The sequence below is a fragment of the Pinus tabuliformis genome, chromosome 3_1, assembly GCF_031772625.1.
Source record: "Pinus tabuliformis cultivar Carrire ecotype Pingquan chromosome 3_1, CPIR1, whole genome shotgun sequence".
Lineage (NCBI taxonomy): Eukaryota > Viridiplantae > Streptophyta > Pinopsida > Pinales > Pinaceae > Pinus > Pinus tabuliformis.
In genome coordinates, this window is record NC_142301.1 from 46766905 (window position 1) to 46789017 (window position 22113).

Genomic DNA, 22113 nt, shown 5'->3' on the forward strand with positions numbered 1-22113 from the left:
GATCTTGATCTTCCTCCAATCAAGGCGATGTCATTTGGATCAATTTTATTGATCGTGTTGGTTGGAGGCCTTCCCAGATTGTGGGAAGCTACAACTGTAGGTAAAGATGTAGTAGGCACAACATGTAATTCTTTCATCATTATTTTCTGCTGGTGTTTCAATTTACTCAATTCATACAGAGTGATATTAGCCCTAGTCTTCTTCATGTCATCGATGATGTTATACTCCATTTCATCCGACACTATTAGTGTTCTTGATGGAGGCATTTGATCAGATTGGACTGGGCTAAACTGGGTCGCTTTAGCAGTTGTCTTTCTTGTTGCGACCTTTTCTTTTAATGCAGGGCTTGCGCCCTTTTGTTTTGGGGTATCTAGGGGAGGATCAAGTTGATTTTTGCTTCTCGTGCTAACAGGCAATGCTTCTTGATCCTCTTCTTGTGGGAGGATGAAGTCCCACATTCCTTGTAGTTCTACGACCTCTTCCTCGTCGGTCTGCCCTTCAGTGGTATTCTCTTCTTCTTCGTCTTCTTCAGATTCAACGTTTGAGACAACACTAGGTGGTATTACCTCCATGGGAGGATTTCTTTTAAAAGTCCTAAAGGGCTTTTTCGAAGAAGTCTCTGCTACTTGTTTCTTAATATCAATCATCTCATTTGACATGGCTTTCAACACTTTTTGTAATCCTTCCAAATCAAAAGGATCTTTCGTTTGCTTCTTCTTGGTGTCTTCTTTGAAAGAGATCTTCTTAGATTTGTGTTCTTCTATAGCGGATCTCTTTTCTAGGGCTACCACGCGTTTTTCCACTGCTAACGCTTCTGTCAAGTTGTCAACTAAGGTGGTCTTGTTTGCCCTATCTACGAAGATAGCCAAGTTTGGAGGTAAAACCGTGATGTACTATTCACATCTTACTTCCTCGCTGGGTTGTGAGGCGGCGAGGATTTCGTTGAGGATCTTATTGAACCTTAAGTTAAAATCTTTAATGGGTTCTCTAGCCTCAGCCTTAAGATTAGATAGGTCATTGATCAATGTCGCCGTGGATCTGTCATCACCAAACTTGGTGAGGAACTGACTTTGAAAAATGTCCCAGCTTGTGATGGATCCGGAAGGTAACGAAAAGTACCATGACCCGGCTGTTCCTTGCATTGTATAAGGGAAAAGCCGGACAACAGCGTCTTTGTTAGTGACTCCGTTGAGATTAACAGAAAGCATGAAATTATTGATATGTTCCTCGGCTAGCATTCCTGCTTCCGGATTGAATTTAGGCAGCCATTTCTCAGGATGGGCTGGTATAGCACTCAGGGGTGGAGGCATTAAAACCGCCCCAGGATTGTTCCATGGAGACTGAGCCATCGTTGAGCTGCTAGTTAATGGAAGTGCAGAAGACGATCTCTGATGCTGAGAAGATGAAGATATTAAGATCTTTGATGTTTGAAGAGGAAGGTTTGTAGAAGATGGGTGAGTGAGTTGGAATGAAAGAGTGGGTGGTTGACTTCGCGGTGAGGGAGTTGATATGGACGAAGTGGATGAAGGGGTTTGACTGTCAGACTCTGGTGGTGCTTTCCTTGCTCTTTTTCTGGTAGGGAGAGGGAGTTCACTTGGTTGTATGCCAAATTTTTCACTCTTTGATCTGGTAAGGGGATGAGCAGGGTTGTACTGCGAAGTCACGCTGCCTTTAGATTTATCAGACTTCTGGTTAAAAATAGAGAATCCCTGGAGTTTACGAATCAAAGTTCGAATTTCAGGGGGATCAATGATAGATTGGTCTGATATATTCGAATATGTAGCAGTGGTAGGTACTCGAGCGACTTCAAATTCCGGATTTAACCATGTTGGAGAAGTCGAGGGAGTTGATGAGGGTGTATTACTCTCAGAATGGTATTTTGATATTTCTTTAGGTGCCATTCATAGTTCGTGCCCTCCTTCTAGCGCCAAATATGTTGAGGGCCCTGAACTCGGGTCAACAACAAGGGGGATACCCACCTGGTCGGGAACTTGGTTGGCAGCTCCGTGTCCGTTTGGTGTAGCGGGTCCGACTGGGGATAACGGGACCAACTTCCCGTTCTAAGGGGGTGTGTGTGTGTAGAGTTTGGTGATGTGTGTGTGTGTAGAATTTGATAATGAATATATGGAATTGTTTCTAAGCTAATCTAGTTCTAGACTCTGAGACTGACTTTTATACTACTTTAATCTATCAAGAACAACACATCTAATCTACGCTAACCCGGGATAGAACTTTTTCCATTATGCGATATAGAAAGATTTCACACAATAACTGGTAATGAAGATTATTCAGCTATTATGAGAATATAAATCAATTAAGATGAACCATCCTGCATAAGAAGTTAAACAAAACGGTTGTGAACAGCATATCGCATAATCAGTTATTCATGTATTAAGCATAAATCAATGACTCCACCGTACAAAAGTGCCAAATGGTAGTCCACTCATTCATACGTTAACACATAAACAACATCAGCTGTATATTACTCTAAGAATGCAAGCAGAAACTAGTCAAGAGATAAAAGTACCATTTATGACTAACTTTATACTCACAGACCTGAAGCAATAATGATCTATTTCTACTTACTTCTAATGCCTACTAAGAGTACAGAAGTGCAACATCAGGAGCAGGTATTAAAATGCAAACATAAATAAATCTTGATCCGTCCATTCATCAAAAACCCCCTCCAAGGGTGCAAAAGTGCATGTTCTGAGGACAAGTTTTTTGACAAATTTCCGGACCCTTCTCCAATGCAATGAGAAGGGTTAAATACTACTAACTGGCTAATTTTAATTACACAAATTTAGGGAACGGCTTCAAATGACCGCCCTTTTACTAAAACAAATTTATTTCTAAAAACTGAATCTAATTTCTAACCATTTCTGTATCTACTCCTTAGTGCTGTAAGCGATGCACTGTTCGCCGTGAAAGAGTCGGTTGCTTGTCCTTTCCTTTTGTTCGAGCTTGAAAATTAGAAATAACAAGAGCTGGCACCTCTTTCTCACAAACTAGAAGATATTTTTGAAAGTGCTCTTCTGGAGGAGTGTCTTCACGGCGTGTATACTTAGTACAACTCAGATTTCTTTCAAACTGATTGTGCTGTTGCTATTTCGGTTTCCGGCCGTGTGAATGACTCAATGAGCTGGGGATTTTGTTGCCTGAACGATTTTCTTAATTGAAACTTGTTTCCATTCTTTGTTCCAGGCTTTTCTGAGACGTCTTTCCCCTTAAGCGTTTTTCTTTTTGCTTTACCCAATTTGGGACTCAGGATCTTTCATAAACGCTTTGCTTTTGTGCGCCTTTGACTCTGAGTCCTAGATAGCCTATTTCCATCAGCATTTGTTGAGTGATGCTCTGGGATCCGCGGTCGTGCTGTATGCGGTATCCATCTGCGAAGTCATCTCCTCTCTGTTCTTCTAGTTCTGGCACTTTTCCTTAGATGTTTCCTGCATATAGATTTATATCAGTTGCTGACTTATAGTTCACGTAAATGAAAAGAGACAGAAGAAAAGATTGACATGAAAGCAATTAATTTCTAATGAATGCATAATCATGTCACCCATTATGACTTGACTCTTCGAAAAACGCAACATAATCATCTTTGGATACACAGGCGTACAATCATTAATTTCCCGTAAGGTGCGCGCCTAATTTTGGGCTCACAGATCATGCCGAGGAATGCCTGCGACGATTGGCTTTTGCGATTTGCATCGCAGCATCGAAGATTGCGAGGTAAATCGATGGCATCGCAACGATTGATAGTCTCATTTGTCGCACACCATAGATCGCAGGTCGCAGCTTTGCATGGTCGCAGATTGCATATCGCAATATCGCAGGGTCGCAAGGTTTTTCGCTTTGTCACTTTGTGCTGCTTATGCGATATTGTGACGTGCGACGTCGCATATCGGCCGTCGGCGGTTCTTTAGGTTTTCACCTTTTGAGCGCTTTTAATGCGAGCGATGCGATGAGTTCTCGCGTCGCTCCTCCTCAGTGTGTTTATGCGCTTTGGGAAAGCGCTCCTTTTTCCTTTGTGACACGATATAGCTCTTAGGGAGTTGATACAAAAGATTTTTCAAACAAAAATATTTTTTGGATTTTTTGGTTAAGGGTCCCCCTTTGCTTGATGTTATTACTAATATCAAACAAAGAGGGGGGTTGCTGGTGACCACAACAGGTTGGAACATTTTATGGAAAAGCTTGTATTTGGCCTATGTAAGACTCATTTTCAGTAATACATGCTTGACTTTACTTCTCAGGATTCATGAAGGGTTTTTTATGTTCAGAATATGTGATGTTGTCCTTTTCTTAATTCTTACAGTGGTATGGATGTATAATCACTCAGAATTCACTGAATGTGCTCTAACTTCCTGTATACATTTATAAACTGTGTGGTCCCATATGAGTTTATGTTCTGAATGTTTAAACGCTGAATGCCTTGACTTCCATGTAGGGTTGAGTTCATTGTTATATTGAGTTGTTGTTGACTCCATAAGCCCAATGGATGTTTACTGATCATGTTCAACCATTCATATTTTTCACTTGTTTCATAGAGTTAGCCATCTAATCTTTATCAAAATCATTAACCTTTGAGAGAGCCCTCTCAGGTTGAGGAGGCTAAGCCTCAGCCAAAAGTTGGTTTGAAAGAGTTACATAAGGTCTTCCTGATCAGCAGCCTATCAGGGGCATGATTTTGTGATAACAGAAGTAATGATTGGTTGTAGACCTATTTGGTGATTAGTAGAAACTTGTGTGTCCTTCAAATTATTGTTTGGGTGCAACATTTGTTTGTGAGAAACATTATTTACTACATAGAAGGGTTTTGTTGACGTGTTTATCAAATTATTTTATGTAGTGTTTGTGTCGATTGATTATATGTTTTATGGAGATTGATATGTTATTATTAAGTTGTAAATTTCTCCTTGAAGTCCCATTTGAAAATGAATGAAAGCGTGGCTCTGACATTTTGATATGGGTGGTGGCTCCTTGTTGGTGGTAGTCGACAAAATAATATTTTGAGCATTATATCTCCATCTATGGTGGTAGGTATTCCAGTGGTAGTTGGGCGAGGCTCATTGGGAGTGGTTGCTTTCAACAAGTGGTGGCTTGTAGAGTCGTGTGAATAAAGACTTCCTAGCTGGTGGATGCCAACAATATTAAACAAAGGGGTGGTTTCTCCTTGCTAGTGGAGGCTAGATAAATTGATGTAAATGATTTTATTTGATTAATAAGAGAACTAGAAGTAGCACAATAGAAACAAGGGTGGTTTCTTATCATAGAGATGGTTTTCCACCAAAAATATTTATGTCTCATGTGTTGATTGTTTTTATGGTTTCATGCTTATGGTTGATGCTATGATCTCTCCTTATGAATTTCAATTTTGTGAATTTTTAAAGGATTAATTAATTGGTCAAAAATATATAAGTTCCTTCACTACTGATTCACACGCCCCCGCCCCCCACCTTGGGTAGTGCTCTACATTTATAACAATCGGTATTAGAGCGAGGCTTTTGGTTACAACTTAATTGTTGGAGAGTAGATTTGGGGAGTATTGGTAGAAAGTTTACAAATTATTTTCTCAAACTAGATCAACAAGGAATTCCAATTCTTCACAGAGGTAAATTTGCAACATGGAAGGTGAAATTAGATATGTATTTAAGAAATTGAATTCAGATATTCCACAATATTCATCTTTTATTCGTCGACGTTTCGAGTCTAGACCAAGACTCATCATTTTGAGTCCTGATGATGAGTCTTGGTCTAGACTCGAAACATTGGTGAATAAAAGATGAACACTGTGGAATATCTGAATTCAATTTCTCAAAAAACACACCATAGAAATCTACAAACCGTTAGATATGTATTTGTTTTCTCTTGATGAAAATATTCTTCTATCAATGGATTATGGAATAAAGGATGAATTTAATGATATGGCTAAAGCTATTATTTGGCATCAGATTTTTAGATCTGATAATATTTATGTGAGACATTATGGCATTGCAAAAGAGATTCTGGACAGGTTGTGGAATTTGAATTGTGCAGGAAAATTGCAAATTTAAAAGAAGGATGAAGGACCCTGCCACTCACATGCTGATGAGAAGGAAAATGCAAAGGAATCCACAATTATTGCAATGGAAAATCAAGTATCCTCACAAGAAGAAGAAGCAAGCACCACACACTCACAAGATGAAGATGAAAGCACTAGTGATAGCAATGATGGATCAAACAATTATCTAAAGGAACTACAAGAAGAGATCAACAACAAAGATGAAGTATTGGCAAGTTTGGAAGAGAAATCCAATAATGGCCCTAGAAACAAATATTAAAAGGCTCACAACTAAGAATAAAAATAAACTAATGTTACTGCAAAATTTTGATGAAGAGGAGTGTGCCTATAAAGAAGAAATTTTAAATTTGAAAACTCAGCTAAAAGAAGGAAGGAAAATAAAAAGTGGTGTGAGGAAGCAGTAAAGGAGTTAGAAGCAAAATTATCCTCCTTGAGATGTGAGCTTGAAAACGAAAATAATCAGTTATCTCGATATCAGATGTTGGAGATGAGTACCAGATTCTTGGATGAAATTCTTAATAGTCAAAGAACTCCTCTCATCAAGACCGATTTGGGATTTCAAGAAGAAGCATGCACCATGAAATAAAAATATGGAGAAATGGACAATCATGTGCCTACTAGAAGAGAAGACAAAATAAATTCAAGGAAGAAAAAATGCTACAACTATCGACAACACAAACATATAGAAACAAATTGCAGTAGTGAAGAGATAAAATCCTCTCAGCAAAAGGAGTAGCAAAAGGAGAATCAATCTCATGCATGCATGCAAAGAAAACTATCCTCATCACAAAGTTAGTCAATGGTCAGGTATAATAGTCCTTTTTATATATTATTTAATTAATTCACATTACATTTTATTTTACTAAATTTACTATAGTCAACACAATATCCCTTCAAAATTACAATGTCTCAAGGTTTTATACAATAGCCATGACAATAACCGATCTTGCAAACAAAGGTAAAGGCATAGACACATCCATTTAAATATTCTTGTGGAAAATGTCAAATCATACTCCTAGAACCCAAGAATAAAATGTCAACAACATAAGCCCAACATTATCAGGTATCATACTTCACCTTGCTTGACAAAGAATGTTGACGTTGAACAACGTGGTGTTACAATAGGGTTAGGGTTACTTCTTGAGAATCTCCAAAATAGGGTTGGTCCCCAATACGACTTATATCCATCCATATTCCTACAATTCTTCCCCATCCCACACATGCCAGGTTCAATTAGAAAGTCTTTTAGAACAAACAAAAAAGATTAAGCAAATTTTGAATCCCAGAACTATTTTTTTAATATTTTGTCAAATATTGAACACTTTGATGATAAGAAAAGGAATGTAGGTAACTTGATGTGGTATATAAAAAAAAAATCATATATTCAACTTTCAAAATCAAAGCTATTGTTTTCCCATATATGGCTGTTGAGCCATTAAAATTCCCATAGGTAGTAATGACAATAGTATTACAAAACATTAGAGAAATTTTAAGGTGTAAAATGGGCCTCCTAAGGAATACTATAAAATAATAATGGAAATAATAAAATAAGATTGAATTACATCATAAAATTTTAGAGGGAAAAAAAACTACTTTTTCAACTCATATTTTCAACTTATTTGCCTATGGTTTTACTAAAATTTCGAATGAGAGCACTCCTTGGATGAGGAATTTAATTCTTCATCCAAGGGGTCCCCATGTTTAATACTTTCGATGGACCCTGCTATATAGAAAATGAGAAATGCATGAAAAACGTGATTGCAATCACATTTTCCATGTATTTCTCATTTTTTGTGTAGGAGGGTCCATCAAAAGTATGTAATATGGGTACTCCTTGGATGAAGAACAAATTATGCATCCAACGAGTGCTCCTGATCGAAATTTGAGTAAAACCATAGGGTTATAAGTTGAAAAAATAGTTTCTTTTTTTAATATTTTTAATTTTTTACTCCAAAAATGGTGAATCATCCCCCATGGTTGACATCATCATCTTGAATCCTATTGGCTCTTATAAACTTGATTTTGGTTGTACATTTTTTAAGCCCATTTTAGACCTCGAAATTTCTCTAATGACACATTCAACATCATATGTCTTTATTTTTAACCTTACAAAACTAACTATGGAATATGAATGGTAGCTTGCAACCTTTTGATGTTTCAAAGCTTCAAGAATTGTAACCATGAGGAAGTATTATAGTAGAATATTCAAAACATAGCCTTGGGTAATTATTCCACAGGGCCAAGTGCTTGCTCAATCTCTTGAAAAAACTTTTAGAAAAATCCACTATGATTGATACATTATTGAAACTGAGATAGAACATATTGAAAGACATAATTTATGTCAGCTTCGATCGGGCTCCCCAACTTAAATGATTTCCATTAAGAGTAATATATCTAATGCCTTAGATTATTTAATGGAAATTAAAAATTTATTTGATATATCAACATGTCACCAATTGAAACACACATAATCAACAATTACCTCCAATAATTTCTTATACTCAGAAATGATAAACTGGGTATAATCAAGCAAGCAGTACCAGTGATATATTAAGGAAATAGGAACAAGGTAATAATTGTTCATTAATCATTTTTCCCAAAGTTTTACAATTTTGTTGTCGAAGTAATTTGGGCAATGAAACCTGAAAATTTAAATATAATCCTAAGAAAATAAACCCACAACGCACCATGATTGTGTATGAAAACAAATCATAACCTAGCCACAACCATATGGGTGTCACCTATTTAATCCAAGCAAACTGAAACACCCTCTTTACGTGCATAGAGTAAATGAAGTGTCCTAACACATCGACTGGGGAGAGTAAACAAAACATCCCAACACATTGTCATAAGATCATTTTGTGATTTTCTAGAATTATAAAGGATAAAATGTACAAGATTAGTGTTTCACGTTAAAACTAGAAAAACTACATTAATAAATGTGGTTGATATACACCAATAGGTGTATATCAATCACATGCACAACCACGTTAGTAAATGTGGTTGATATATGTCATACATCAACCACATTAATAATTAAAATGTGCATGGTAGGGATTTAATGTTGAAATTTATATTAATATTAATATTAATATTGATATTAATTAATATATAATTGGAATAATTATGTTTTATTATTATTATATTATAATAATTAATATTAATATATTGTAATTATAATATATTAATATTATAACATTTGTATTAATTAATATATAATTATTTGATAAGTATGAGGTTTTACTATTCAATATTAGTATTGAGTTAATATTGAATTTTAGCATTGAGTTTTAGTATAAAGTTTTAATATAAGTAAAGATAAGTTAAGTATTCAACTAAGTGAGTAAGTATATTGAAACCCTATATTAAAACCAATGTTCTAAACCCTAATATTAAACCCAATCTTATAAAACCAATATTAAACTCAATATTACAAACCCTAATATTAAGCCCAATTTTAAAACATAATATTGAATAAATTGTAATGTAATGTAACATTGCCACAATGATTGTGAGATTGATTGTCACTTTATAAGAATGCTTGTCACAATCCGACGTTAGATATATTTTTATACCATTCCAACATCAAAATATTAAAACCTAATATTAAACTATATATTATAAACCCTAACGTTAAACCAAATATTATAAACCCTAATATTAAACTCAATATTAAACCATAATATTAAACCCAATATCATAAACATTTATGTATCATTCGAGCATCATAACATATACCATAATATTAACTCAAATATTATAAACCATAACATTAAAAACCCTAATATTGTAAACTCTAATATTAAACCAAATATTATAAATCCGGTATCATATCTAATATTAAAAACCCTAATATTAAACCCAATATTATAAACCCTAATATTAAACCCTAATTTTTAAATGTCGCAATGTGACATTGAATAAATTGCAATGTAATGTAACATTGCGAGCATGGTTGACACGTTGATTATCACATTGCAACAATTCTTGTCATAGTTCAATGTTGAATAGACTTCCATACCATTCTAACATCACAATATTAGACCCTAATATTAAACCAAATATTATAAACCCTATCATTATAAAACCAATATTATAACCCTTAATATTAAGCCCAATACTATATACCCAATATTATAAATGGTAATATTAAACACAATAGTAAACCCAATATTATAACCAAATATTGAACCCTAATATTAAACCCAATATTGAAAACACAATATTATAAACCCTAATATTAAACCCTAATATTATAAATATTAAACCTAATATTATAAACCCCTTATGATAAAACCTAATATTAGAATCCCTATTTTTTTATGTCGCAGTGCGGCATTGAATAAATTGCAATGCAATGTAACATTGTGACAACAACTCTTAGATTGATTATCACACTAAGACAATGTTTGTCACAAAGAGGAATTGGATATATTTATGTATGTTAGACCCACATGGGATGTGAACAATCATAAATGATAGAACAATGAATTTCATTTACTATTAACATAGATGTACATTTATAATACATTATTTTGAGTGTTGGATTCATCTTCCAATGTCTCTTGGACTCCTTTGACCGTTCAACTTCCACATCTTAAACCTTGGTGGATTAGGTGTCCAACATTCCCTCCTTAATCTGAATGGGTATGTATGAGTCTAATAAGAGACTTGTGATACAAAATGTGCAAAAATGCACGGCAAGATGAATGAGCTCCCTCAAATGTTGGTATAATTGGGTGCTTTAAGGATGACAACCAACACTGGAATGCTTAGTGCAGTTCCTGAAGCTCTTCCAAGTCTAGCAAGAAGAATATATATTATACTAGAGGAAGTGTCCCTAATGCTTTAGAGAGGGAGACCTTCAACCTAAACAAGGGAGGTCTACAACTTGTGGTGGTTTAAGGATGACCACCAACTCTAGAATGTTTAATGCAATTCATGGAACTCTTCCAAAAACGGGAAGAAGCTGAAGTCTTATACTAGAGGAAGTGTCCCCAATTACGTTAAGGGAGGTCTCAACCTCGCATAAATGGTTTAAGGCTTACCACCAACTGAAGGCATGCTCAAGGCCATCTTTGTCTCTGGCTACAACTTTGAATATGGTATGGTATGTTGTGGCTCAGACTTGCTTGATGTGGCTTTGAAGCTTGTAGATGACCATCACTTCCCCCCTATAAGTTACAAGGTGAGATGATGGAGAAAACTCATTTGCAATATTTTTCAATACTCTAGAAGAAATTCTAATATATGACTTAAATATATTCTTGGTTGTTGATCCCCATTGCCAAGAAGCAATCCATCCAAGTTGAATCTTTGTTCTTGCAGGAGGCTTGTTTTGAAGCTTATGTTTAATGAATGAGTACGCTAACCACAATGCTTATAGAGATGAAGATAAAAACAATGATATTTCATATGGCCAACTCAGTCATAGTGTTGACATTTTAACAACTTTTGGCTGCAAATGTGGAGAAGCAAAATCTGGAATAGGTGAAGGTGAACTACCATGAAGAAACCCAACACTTTGAAATTGAATGGGCTTGGAATAGTCTGGAATATGAAAGGACACCTCCTTATCATATCCAAGACTAGTTATGTGCTTGTTTTGGATAAGCTCTTCCCAAGGTCTATTGATGGGCTTGGGAAGTGCAGACTGAACATCTGCATCTGCATGTAACTATGCTACCTCATTGGGCACTAGATCTGAATCAACTACAACATTATTTACTTGCTACTTACTGGAGTCTGTTTCAATGTTCTGAATAGAAACATGTTCAAAATGATGACTCCACTACTGTAATTTTGCTCATTGAAGCTGCAATTCAAGCTCCAAAAAGTATGCCTTCTACTGTGTATACTGCAGACATGTTTTAATATCACATAGAATGTTCTTGCTTATGTTTACCATCCCATCAATAATGGAGAGTATCATAGTATTTAGCAACTTTAATGCATCATTAGGTCTGACCATTTTCTTCATTATCAAACTTACACTTTAAAAACTGATCACAACTATGAACTAATGAAAAAAACACCCACTCACAATAGAATTTCACTACAAAATATTCTCAAATTTAGTTCTCCCAAGCAACTACAAAACTCGAGTGGTATTCTTTCTTGAGCCTACACAAGTTATTTATTCTTCAAGTCCACAATGGAAAATATATGTAGAGAGTATTAATCGACATGTAACTAGGCATATGAACCAATATATGAGGTGCAGTGCATTATACAACTTCAAGACACAAAACCAACAATGGTAGCTTTTACTATTCATGTTTGTGCCTAAAATTCCATTCATTCATTGTGTCTGTGCACTCTGTTCGTCCTGTGACCCCAACAATATCTGCAACGTGTAGGAAGTCAATTCAAAATACTTTAACATTTATTATGGAGAACATCACAATAATCAGTCACCATGGCAATGGAGAATTCGGGGGAGTCTACAAATATAAATTTGGATCAATTACTAGGAAACTCAGATGTATCTTCTTCTTAGAATTCTCGACCACCCTCTTCTCGACGTTTTTATTTTCCGACATCGATTGATTCATATTTTGACCACTCCTCTACATCTGTCATATACCACCTCTCCCATGGAAAACTGGCTTAGTGTGATGTCCTTCGAGATTCATCTAAGACCCCTATCTAGATTCCCTGTATTCCAACAAAAAAGTTTAATCTCGTCCTCTCTCAGGGCATAAACCGTGCCAAGAAACAACAAGCAACAATAAGGTTCCAAACCAATGCCATTCTTGTGGGAAGTTTGTAAGTTTTATGGCTTTCAAGTGTTGATGCAGATATTAGAAGGTGTGCGAAAAACATTTGTGATGTAGTTTTTGCTAAATGTCTTATGGGTCGACCAAAGATAGTCGAGAAGGCACAAACAATGTTTTTGTTATGGCTAGAGTTTCATGCATAAAAAAATTGCTCGAAGGATTCCCTAATGGCGAGTTCCTTTCAATTGAGGAAGGCCCTGAAGAGTGGTAAATCCACGAGTTCTTTGTGTTTGTAATAATAGTGTAAAGAAATTGCTCAACTGAGATCATAGAGAAAAAGAGCATGGAGGCACTATTAAATGCAAATTTATTCTGGAATAATGAAAAAGAAATTAACTCAGACAAATATATAAAACACACATAATAAACTAGACACCAAATAATGGCGGAAAAGGCTTTAGCCTCATGGCTTCCTCAAGTATTCTCTCTCACATTTTCCATTCCCAAAATAATTGAATATAGTGTTACAAATAAATATACGAGAGACAATGTCTCAAGATAGTGCGTGCTATCTTAGACACCTTTGGTTGAGATAATTTCTCCTTCGGTTGAGATAATTTCTCACCAAACACACACCAATATAGGAGTTACCTAAACTAACTCCTATCTTAGAGGAACAACCCAAGAGTTAGGCACAAATTTCTAACTTGGAATATTTAGTTTATTTATTTATTTTTGGATTTATTATTGTTTTATGAGAGAGGTTAACATTCCCTCCTTCAATGATAAATCCAAAATAAGAACGAGGAACCATCTTCCAAGTTCTCATGTTGATCTTCAAAAACATTGCCTGAAAAAACGCCAAATCTGGATGCTGAAGAAACTGCAATATGAAGAGACTGAGTGAGCTGCGTGACTGATTCATCTCAGAAGGACGCTTGACAACTCCATCATGTGCCAAGCCGCAAAAGGATCCAATTGTCCTTTGCTTGAAAACAACATCCGGTGTCCATTGACACAATTTGATGAACGCCCACTCGCGTATTTGCTGATGATGATCGCCCACTGGCTGAAGATGTCGAAAAGCAACTCAATGTTGCTTTTGCTATGATGAAAGCTACTCACTGCTGCTTTGGTTGTCGATCGCGCACTTGTGAATTTGCTGATGCTCACTGCTGATGACAAATGCCCACTGGCTGATGAAGATGCCCACTGGCTGCTTCGCTAATGTTGTCGAGACTTTCAGTCTGACAACCACTTGTCAATTTCATTGAAATTTTGCCCCCTTTGTCAACTGAAAGGAGAGACAATCTTCTCCAAAATATATCTGAACTCCCCCCCTTTAGGTGTAGGAGAGTTTCATTGTTGTACTCCCTCGTTCAACTGCATGAGAGTACCATCATCGGTTCACTGCTGGCTGCACTAGGTGTGATTGTAGTCGGTTGTAGAATTGAGACAATCTTTTAACTGTGGAAGACCATTCCCAAGGATCGATCCATTCATAATGTATCTTCAATCTGGCTGATTTTTGTTGGTTGCGATATTTTTCTGAGGAATGATTGGGCTTCCCACAATGGCAACAAGGATGGGGATCAAAACACTGATCTTCCATATGACCGGTTCTTTGACAATAAGAACATTTCGGTTGGACATCAACTTCAGGTTGCGTGCAATTTTGTTTGTCTGCAACTTTCTCAGAACCTTTTGAGGTGAGTTGTGCAAGAAATCCTGCACTGACAAACTTAATTGGCTTGGAATAATCTGGGATATGTAAGTTGGTGTCATCAGTGACATATCCTAAGGCTCGTCGATTCTTGTTATTTTGAATTTCTTCCCAGGGCTTGATGATGGATTTGGAAGAAATTTGAATTTGATCATGAACAACTTCGACACTTGAAGTTGTTTGGATGAGTGATTTGGAATCAACATCTTTATCTTCATCTGTATGGTTGAATGACTTGGAAGAAGCACTCTTTTGTTGCAGCTCATCTCTTTGTAGTTGTGACTCTAGTTGAAGAAACTTAATGGTTCATGTGTTTGTTGTAGATGCCGTGAAAGATCAGCAAGAGTTTCTTTGCTGATGTGCACCATGTCTTCATCACTAGAGATGATCACATTGTGAAGAATGTTTAACCACTGAATATGTTGCGCCATCTGAACTTGCTCACTTAAAGTCAGGCTCCCTTGTCGTAGATGTCGTGCTTTGAATTGTTTCACTCGATTTTGTTACTTGAATGACAGGCTCGCTTGCTATGGGACTTGAATGGCACGCTCTCTTGATTTGTTGCTTATTGCACTTGCTGGGAACACTTGCTAGAGTTGTAGAACTTTCTTACTTAGACTCTGAAATTCACGCTCGCTTAATGACGATCGCATTTGTGTGAACGCTCACTTGCCTTACTTAATGACTTCACGCTCACTTGAATGAATAGCCACGCTCACTTGATGTCGATATCAACTTGCTTGATTGGTGTTAGAGTGGAACTTGCTTGGTTGCTTTGATCATTGTTGTAATGAACTTCACTCTGGCTCGCTTGAAGGTTTGAACTTTGTACTATTTTGAAGCAAATTTCTTGAATGAATACTCACGCTCGCTTGCAGGAGATGTGAACTTGTTTCTTGTTTTCGTTAGAATTAAAATTCGTGCATTCACGTGATTATGCTTAAAGGAAGGGTGTCGAACATTGTCGAAAATGCACCCAAAAATTGCTTAATGATTTAATGACTCACTACAATGAATTTAATTTGACTCAATCCAAGACTTGGGTGTCGGTTTCAACCGAAAATGCACCCTTACAATTCAATGTAATTTGAGTTTGATTACAAGTTCAATAATGTTGATGTAGATTGTGCTCTGAAATGTTGAAGTTTACAGATTCATTAACTTGATTGTAGTGATGTAAACATTGCTTTGAAATGCTGGAGTCTGCAGATTCATGAACTTGATTGTATTGAGTGAATTTTTTTGTTGAGGTAGAATGCCGATGTTGAAAACTTTGATTATTTGTTGTAGTGATGCAAATGCATGTGTTGAACTTAATTATCCTTTCTTGATGCTATTTTGTTACAAGTGTTGTGCTTGCTTGCATTGAACTTCATGTGTGTTAAATGAGATCATTTATGTGTCAAAACTAGACACAAATCAAAAATAAAAAACATGAAGCCATAAAACACATGCGCCATCAAACACACATAGTGTACCTTAGATCCCCTTATTCAATTTCGGGCGGATCTAGGACACATCAACACCAAAAAAATGATATCTTTATTAATCACTGAGTACATCTAAAGCAATGATAATTCCAAGCTGACAACCCTTTGAAACACCTCGCCTTCAAAATCTGAATGGATAGTGACACGATCCCTCTCAAAGTAAAACAATACTTTGAATTACAACAACTTTCCCTTATCACTCCAAATACAAAATAAGACACTTGTATCTCCACAAAATATTCTTCAAATTTACAAAATGTAATGCACCTTATCGCTCCAAATACAAATGGAAACATTCCTTATTTCTTCAATTACACAGAGCGAAAAACCATCCTTCCAACTCACAATCTCACCACTTTCATGCATATAAAAATGCATCTCCAATTTCATGTCAAGTAAATCCACTCACTGGGAAATTTCAACACATGCGGCAGCTCCTTTTTTTAAAAAAGCACTCACGTATGGTCATAAAACCATATTCATTCCTCTCGCATTCATCTTATTCCTCCAAATAAAATATGATTTTAATTGCAAATCACAATTACAATTTAAAAAAAACTCTAATTACCAACTCCACTTTTTAATTTCACCAATCATTAATGTTGAGTGGAACTGGAAATTACCTTAAAACCTTGGCACACAAACTGGTTGGAACGCTAGCTGACTGACTGCAAACTGCAAACGCTAGTTTGTTGCTGCCTGGCTTCTTGCTGGCTTAGGCTGGCTGACTTCCTACAATATCAATCAAAATTCCGTGAAAATCAACAATATTTATAAAGTAATGCTTTCCCTGAATGAAAAGATTTTTTCCACGCCCACAAAAATGAAATTTAGCGATTTTCCTGCAATAGCAATCCAAAGCCCATCAAAAAAACAATTGGATTCTACGCAATGGCTATAAGGGACTGTGGAGATTGAAAACTTTGAGTAAGGTCATCATCCAAATTGGCTTCCTTTTCAGAGGTGTTGAATGGTTCCAGGTTGCTCACAAGCAGGAGGAGCGGAGGAATCTTTTTTTGATCTGTTAAAAACTATTGCTCTTTTGACATTGGTATTGTTAGATCTCTTCATAGTCGGCTGAGAAAGACGAGAGGCCTTTGGAGAAGTAAAGCCTAGTGTTTCGGGAGACAAAACAAGAGGGGATGTAATGGGTCCAGCAGAAACTCCCGCATATCGCAGATTACCAACAACTCTCCCAAGGCTGACTCAAATCGGATCTGAATCGAACTCGCATACTCTTATGCAGCGTTTCACCCTGCAACTTTATGGGATGGAACGAAGGAATCAAATAGAGCGTAGATCATCACAAACATGCATGATAAAAATGGCGATGATGCTGGGAACCATTCTAATTTTAATGGGATTTTTCAATTTGGTGAATGCTGGCAAGTATAATTGGTCTTTTTTTAAAAATATGTCACTTCCTCCACGTATACGCTTCACAACTCTGCAATATTTTATGAGCCTGCGATCTTCTACAATAATGGTGTCAACAGTGCTCCTTTGTCACGCTATTAACGCAGTACATCTCCTGTCTGTGCAAATTATGAAAATCTGTGGAATTAATTTGAGGGTAGCAAAAATAAGGGTCAATCTCAATCACAACAAAGGCTGGTGGTGCTTTGTAACAGCTCCTCCTCTTCCTCTGATAATTCTTCCCGTGGTCGCTCAAATCAATGGGATGAGAATGATGGTGATTATGTGGAGGCCCATGTGGTTGACACTAAGCTAGTGAAACATCAACAACTGAGAAAGCAGGGGTTATCAGGATCATCAAACTTATGGCATTCATCTGACCAGTTAAAAACACCCATAAATGAAGCAAAAGAATCTGAGGTCGATCAAATCAGCTTTATTGAACATGGTCTTCTCTGGCGGTTTCGAAATCCAACAATTTCCTCAGAATTGCTTGTGGTGGAAACCTCTTGCCGCCAATTATTGTTGGTGAATTTTCTATTGGAAAGCTTATAGATGCATTACACGAAGATGCGAAAGGGGGGCGTCCAAATCCATTTTAGTTGATGAGAGATTTAGTGGGAACTCTTGGATATGAAGTGCGAATGGTACGAATCACAGGAAGAGTGGTGAACACATATTATGCTCTCATATACATTGGCAAGCCAAAAGAGAAGGCGATGCTTAGTGTGGATGCACGCCCATCCGATGCCATCAATTTGGCTAAAAATTGCAAGGTCCCAATATATGTTAATAAAGCAATAGTCGCAGCACTCCACTGCGATTCAGATCAATATTCAACAATTGCACAACTTGGATGGCAGACATAAGAGAGATTTCGGTAGACAAATCAGAATCTGATGCGGATGCAGAAATCCCTAAAACAGATATAGAGTATTGTTTTAATGGAGAGATCAAGAAATCAGAATGGGATTTCAAAGTCCATACCATGATTGATTGTCAATGCAGTGGAAGCAAATTAGATTCCATTTGAGCCATTGAATTCAATCCAACAAACGAATGGCTGGCAACAGGAGGATTGGCCAGAAACAATCGTTTTTATAACTTCAATTCTCTGATAAATTTACTTTCAACGCTCATGCATCAGCACTTCTCTTTGCCTTCGCACCACACTTGCTCCACTTCTGCAGCTTTCCAATACGCAACATCCTCACATTGTTTCAAGGCAGAGCTGGTCACATTTCTATCATATGACTTGTAAAGAAGATCGACATCGCCAGCACGAAATGCAACAACATCTCATTAGCTTCTTCAATTTTCACTGTGGTCAACTATGCATATGCTCCATTTTCATTTTCAACTCAGAAGACGACTAGAGAGTAATTTCCTCTACAACGCAGCATCAATTCTATATGCCGCACTTTGACAAGAGACGTAGCAAACCATGGACAGTGGAAACCCGCTAGATGCAAAGGAGCGTATAACTTCAACTGGTTTATTTTATGGATAGCAACTCAAAACAAATACATATATTCCCTTTTTTTCTCGCCTTGGGAGAGGCCAACTCTCAGGGCCATATGGCTCTGATACCAAATAATGAAAAAGAAATTAACTCAGACAAATATATAAAACACACATCATAAACTAGACACCAAATAATGGCGGAAAAGGCTTTAGCCTCATGGCTTCCTCAAGTATTCTTTCTCACATTTTCCATTCCCAAAATAATTGAATATAGTGTTACAAATAAATAGATGAGAGACAATGTCTCAAGATAGTGTGTGCTATCTTAGACACCTTTGGTTGAGATAATTTCTCCTTTGTTTGAGATAATTTCTCACCAAACACACACCAATATAGGAGTTACCTAAACTAACTCCTATCTTAGAGGAACAACCCAAGAGTTAGGCACAAATTTCTAACTTGGAATATTTAATTTATTTATTTATTTTTGGATTTATTATTGTTTTATGAGAGAGGCTAACATGGAAATATAACCCGAGAGAACAACTAGTTCTAAATAATTAATTAATAATTAGATATTAATATTTTATTAAAAAATAAAATACAAAACTTTATTATAAATAAATAAATATATAAATATTTATATAACTATTTAAATAATAGTTTGTATAAAACTAAAGTTAATAAAGATAAATAGAATATGATTAAATATATAAAGCATTATAATTTTATAATAAATAGTAAGGAAAAAAAGTTAAAAATCCATAATTCAATAAGAAATTTAAATATAAATACTTTTAATATAATAATAATAATAATAATAATAATAATAATAATAATAATCATGTTATAAATAATTATTATTAATAATAGATAATAAATTACTAACGATATTAATGAAGGGTAAAATAAATTAACCAAAAGTAATAGAAGGAAATACACATAAGCACTAATAAGAATAAAAAGAAAAAGAAAGATTAAATTTAAGAAGCAGAATATTTTGAGAAGAGAGCAGGGATCCAATTTTTACTAATTCTCTAGCCATCATCACTAATAATATTTTTTGCGGTGTGTTTCTCTATCTTGATGGATTTCTGAAACTTCTTGTGACGATAATGAGAGATCCTAGAAAACAAGAGCATCCTTGATACAGATGTGATGCTTAGTTTTTGCAAAATGCTCAACAAGAGTCGAAGAACAAGATTGATTATGTTTAATGTTTGCAACATGCTCTTAAATTCTATGCTTGATAAAACAACCCACCTCACCTATATAATGCTTCCCACAAAAACAAGGGATCACATAAACACCTTGAATGTTAGAGGGGTCGATGAGATCTTTGACACACCTAAGGGAAGATTGAATAATATTAAGCGGCTTAAAGGTCACAAAGATATTTTTCTTATTAAGAATATAGGCCAACTTGTCAGTGGTTCATTGGGTAAAATGAATATGAATAGTGGCAATAGTATTATTGGGATCAATATTAGAGCTTAGTCGTTTTTCTGGTTTTTGGAAGGCTTTCAGTGCTTGATGCTTTCTATAAGCATTTTTCATGAAACATATAAAAGATGATATTTCTCATCATTGATATGAAGATCATTAGAAAATCTAAGGGCTCTGGTAGTAAGGGTATTCAAAACACCGAATTTCTGGGTCGAATGATGGTGGCAATTGGTATGGAGTTATTGCTCGGTGTGAGTATTCTTGCAGAAACTTGATGGGAGATGGAGCCATCCTCCTTCTTGGTGATGAGGACATCACAAAAGGGAATGATGCCATCAACTTTAGTATCCATAGTTAATGTAATAAATTCATATCAAAGGCTATTAATACGATGATTAAATATTTCAAGCTTTGCCTGACCATGACGCCAAATGAAAAAGGTATCGTCGACAAGTATTTTTCAAAGCTTAGGGAAAAAAGGGGCAGAAGCAAGGGATTTTTTTTTCAAAATCCTCCATGAAAATATTTTCCACAATAGGGGAGAGAGGGGAGTGAAGAGAAACTCTGAAGGTTTGCTCATAAATTTCATCTTGAAAGCTAACGAAAGTAGATTTTAAGTAAATAATGACTAATTTTTCTGTATTGGGGTCAACGATGTTATTAATGATGTCAATGGCCTCATTAATGGGGATCTTAGCAAAAAGAAAGACAACATCAAAACTTACCAGAATATCACTAGGCTCAAGCTTAAAACCTTTAATTTCATTGATGAAATACGAATATTCCTTGATGAATGGGTTAGTATTACCAACAAGAGGCTTAAGCTTCATGGCTAAATGCTTAGAAAGAAAAAGAGTAGACCCACTAATTGTATTCACAATAGGTCTCAACAGACCACTTTCCTTATGGAATTTTGGAAGGTCATAAATTTGCAAGGTGAGTGGGTTGCTCCCAATAATCCTTTTAATTATAGTGGAACAAACACTATCAAACATGATATCATTAGAGACCACTGTTGGTGAGGTGGTCCAACATTTTATCAATGTAATCCTTCTTATCAAGAATGAAAACTGCACCTCCTTTGTTAGCTTTAAGAACTACATTATGTTGATTATTATTAAGGGAAAATAATCGTTTCCTATAGATATACATTTAGGTGCCTTTTTCTTCTCAAGTATACTAAAATAGTCCTATCTAATAACATCCTTGAGGTGATTAGGAAAGTCCTTGAGACCGTGTTCAATGTAGCACACTGTCTTACACTATAATATTGCAAGGAGCAATGTAAAGGTTTAGTCTTGGTTCAACCATTTTTTTTATGTTCCTACTTCCCCCTCCCAACCATTTGGATCAACCCCATCGGGCCCCTCCTCCTCTCTGCTTTCTGTCTCTTCTACTAATTATCCCTTCAGCTCAACATCTCTTCTACCTTCTAGATCGACATCTATTTCAATCACTCATTCATTCGCTTTCCATAATTCTCCTAGTTGTAATTCAATTATATATCCCTCGAATCCCAAACTCCTATCTCCCATAATAAAATTGGTTAATATTTTTTGAGCTTTGACATTGATTTTCCTACCTAATGTCTTCTCTAAAAATGATTAATTTTTTCCATTACACCTTGTAATATTCGAGTCACAAATAGATCGATCAATGAATTAAAAATTATCCTCTTCGAGGGGGAAACCTCCTTTACATTACATAAATGAATAATTATGGGATGATACAAATGAAATACCTCCTTTGTATATATAGGATTCTAAGGGGTCATAATATAATCATATCCTA

At 35.9% G+C, this 22113-nt stretch overlaps 1 protein-coding gene and 1 pseudogene across 3 annotated transcripts in view; one reads left to right on the forward strand and one right to left on the reverse strand.

Moving 5' to 3' along the window:
* The window catches only part of LOC149185697 (putative transcription factor bHLH041), a 182074-nt gene that overhangs the window by 43941 nt on the left and 116020 nt on the right, over window positions 1-22113 (reverse strand). The window lies entirely within an intron of this gene.
* Window positions 17321-18281, forward strand: LOC149185698 (bifunctional nuclease 1-like; annotated as a pseudogene).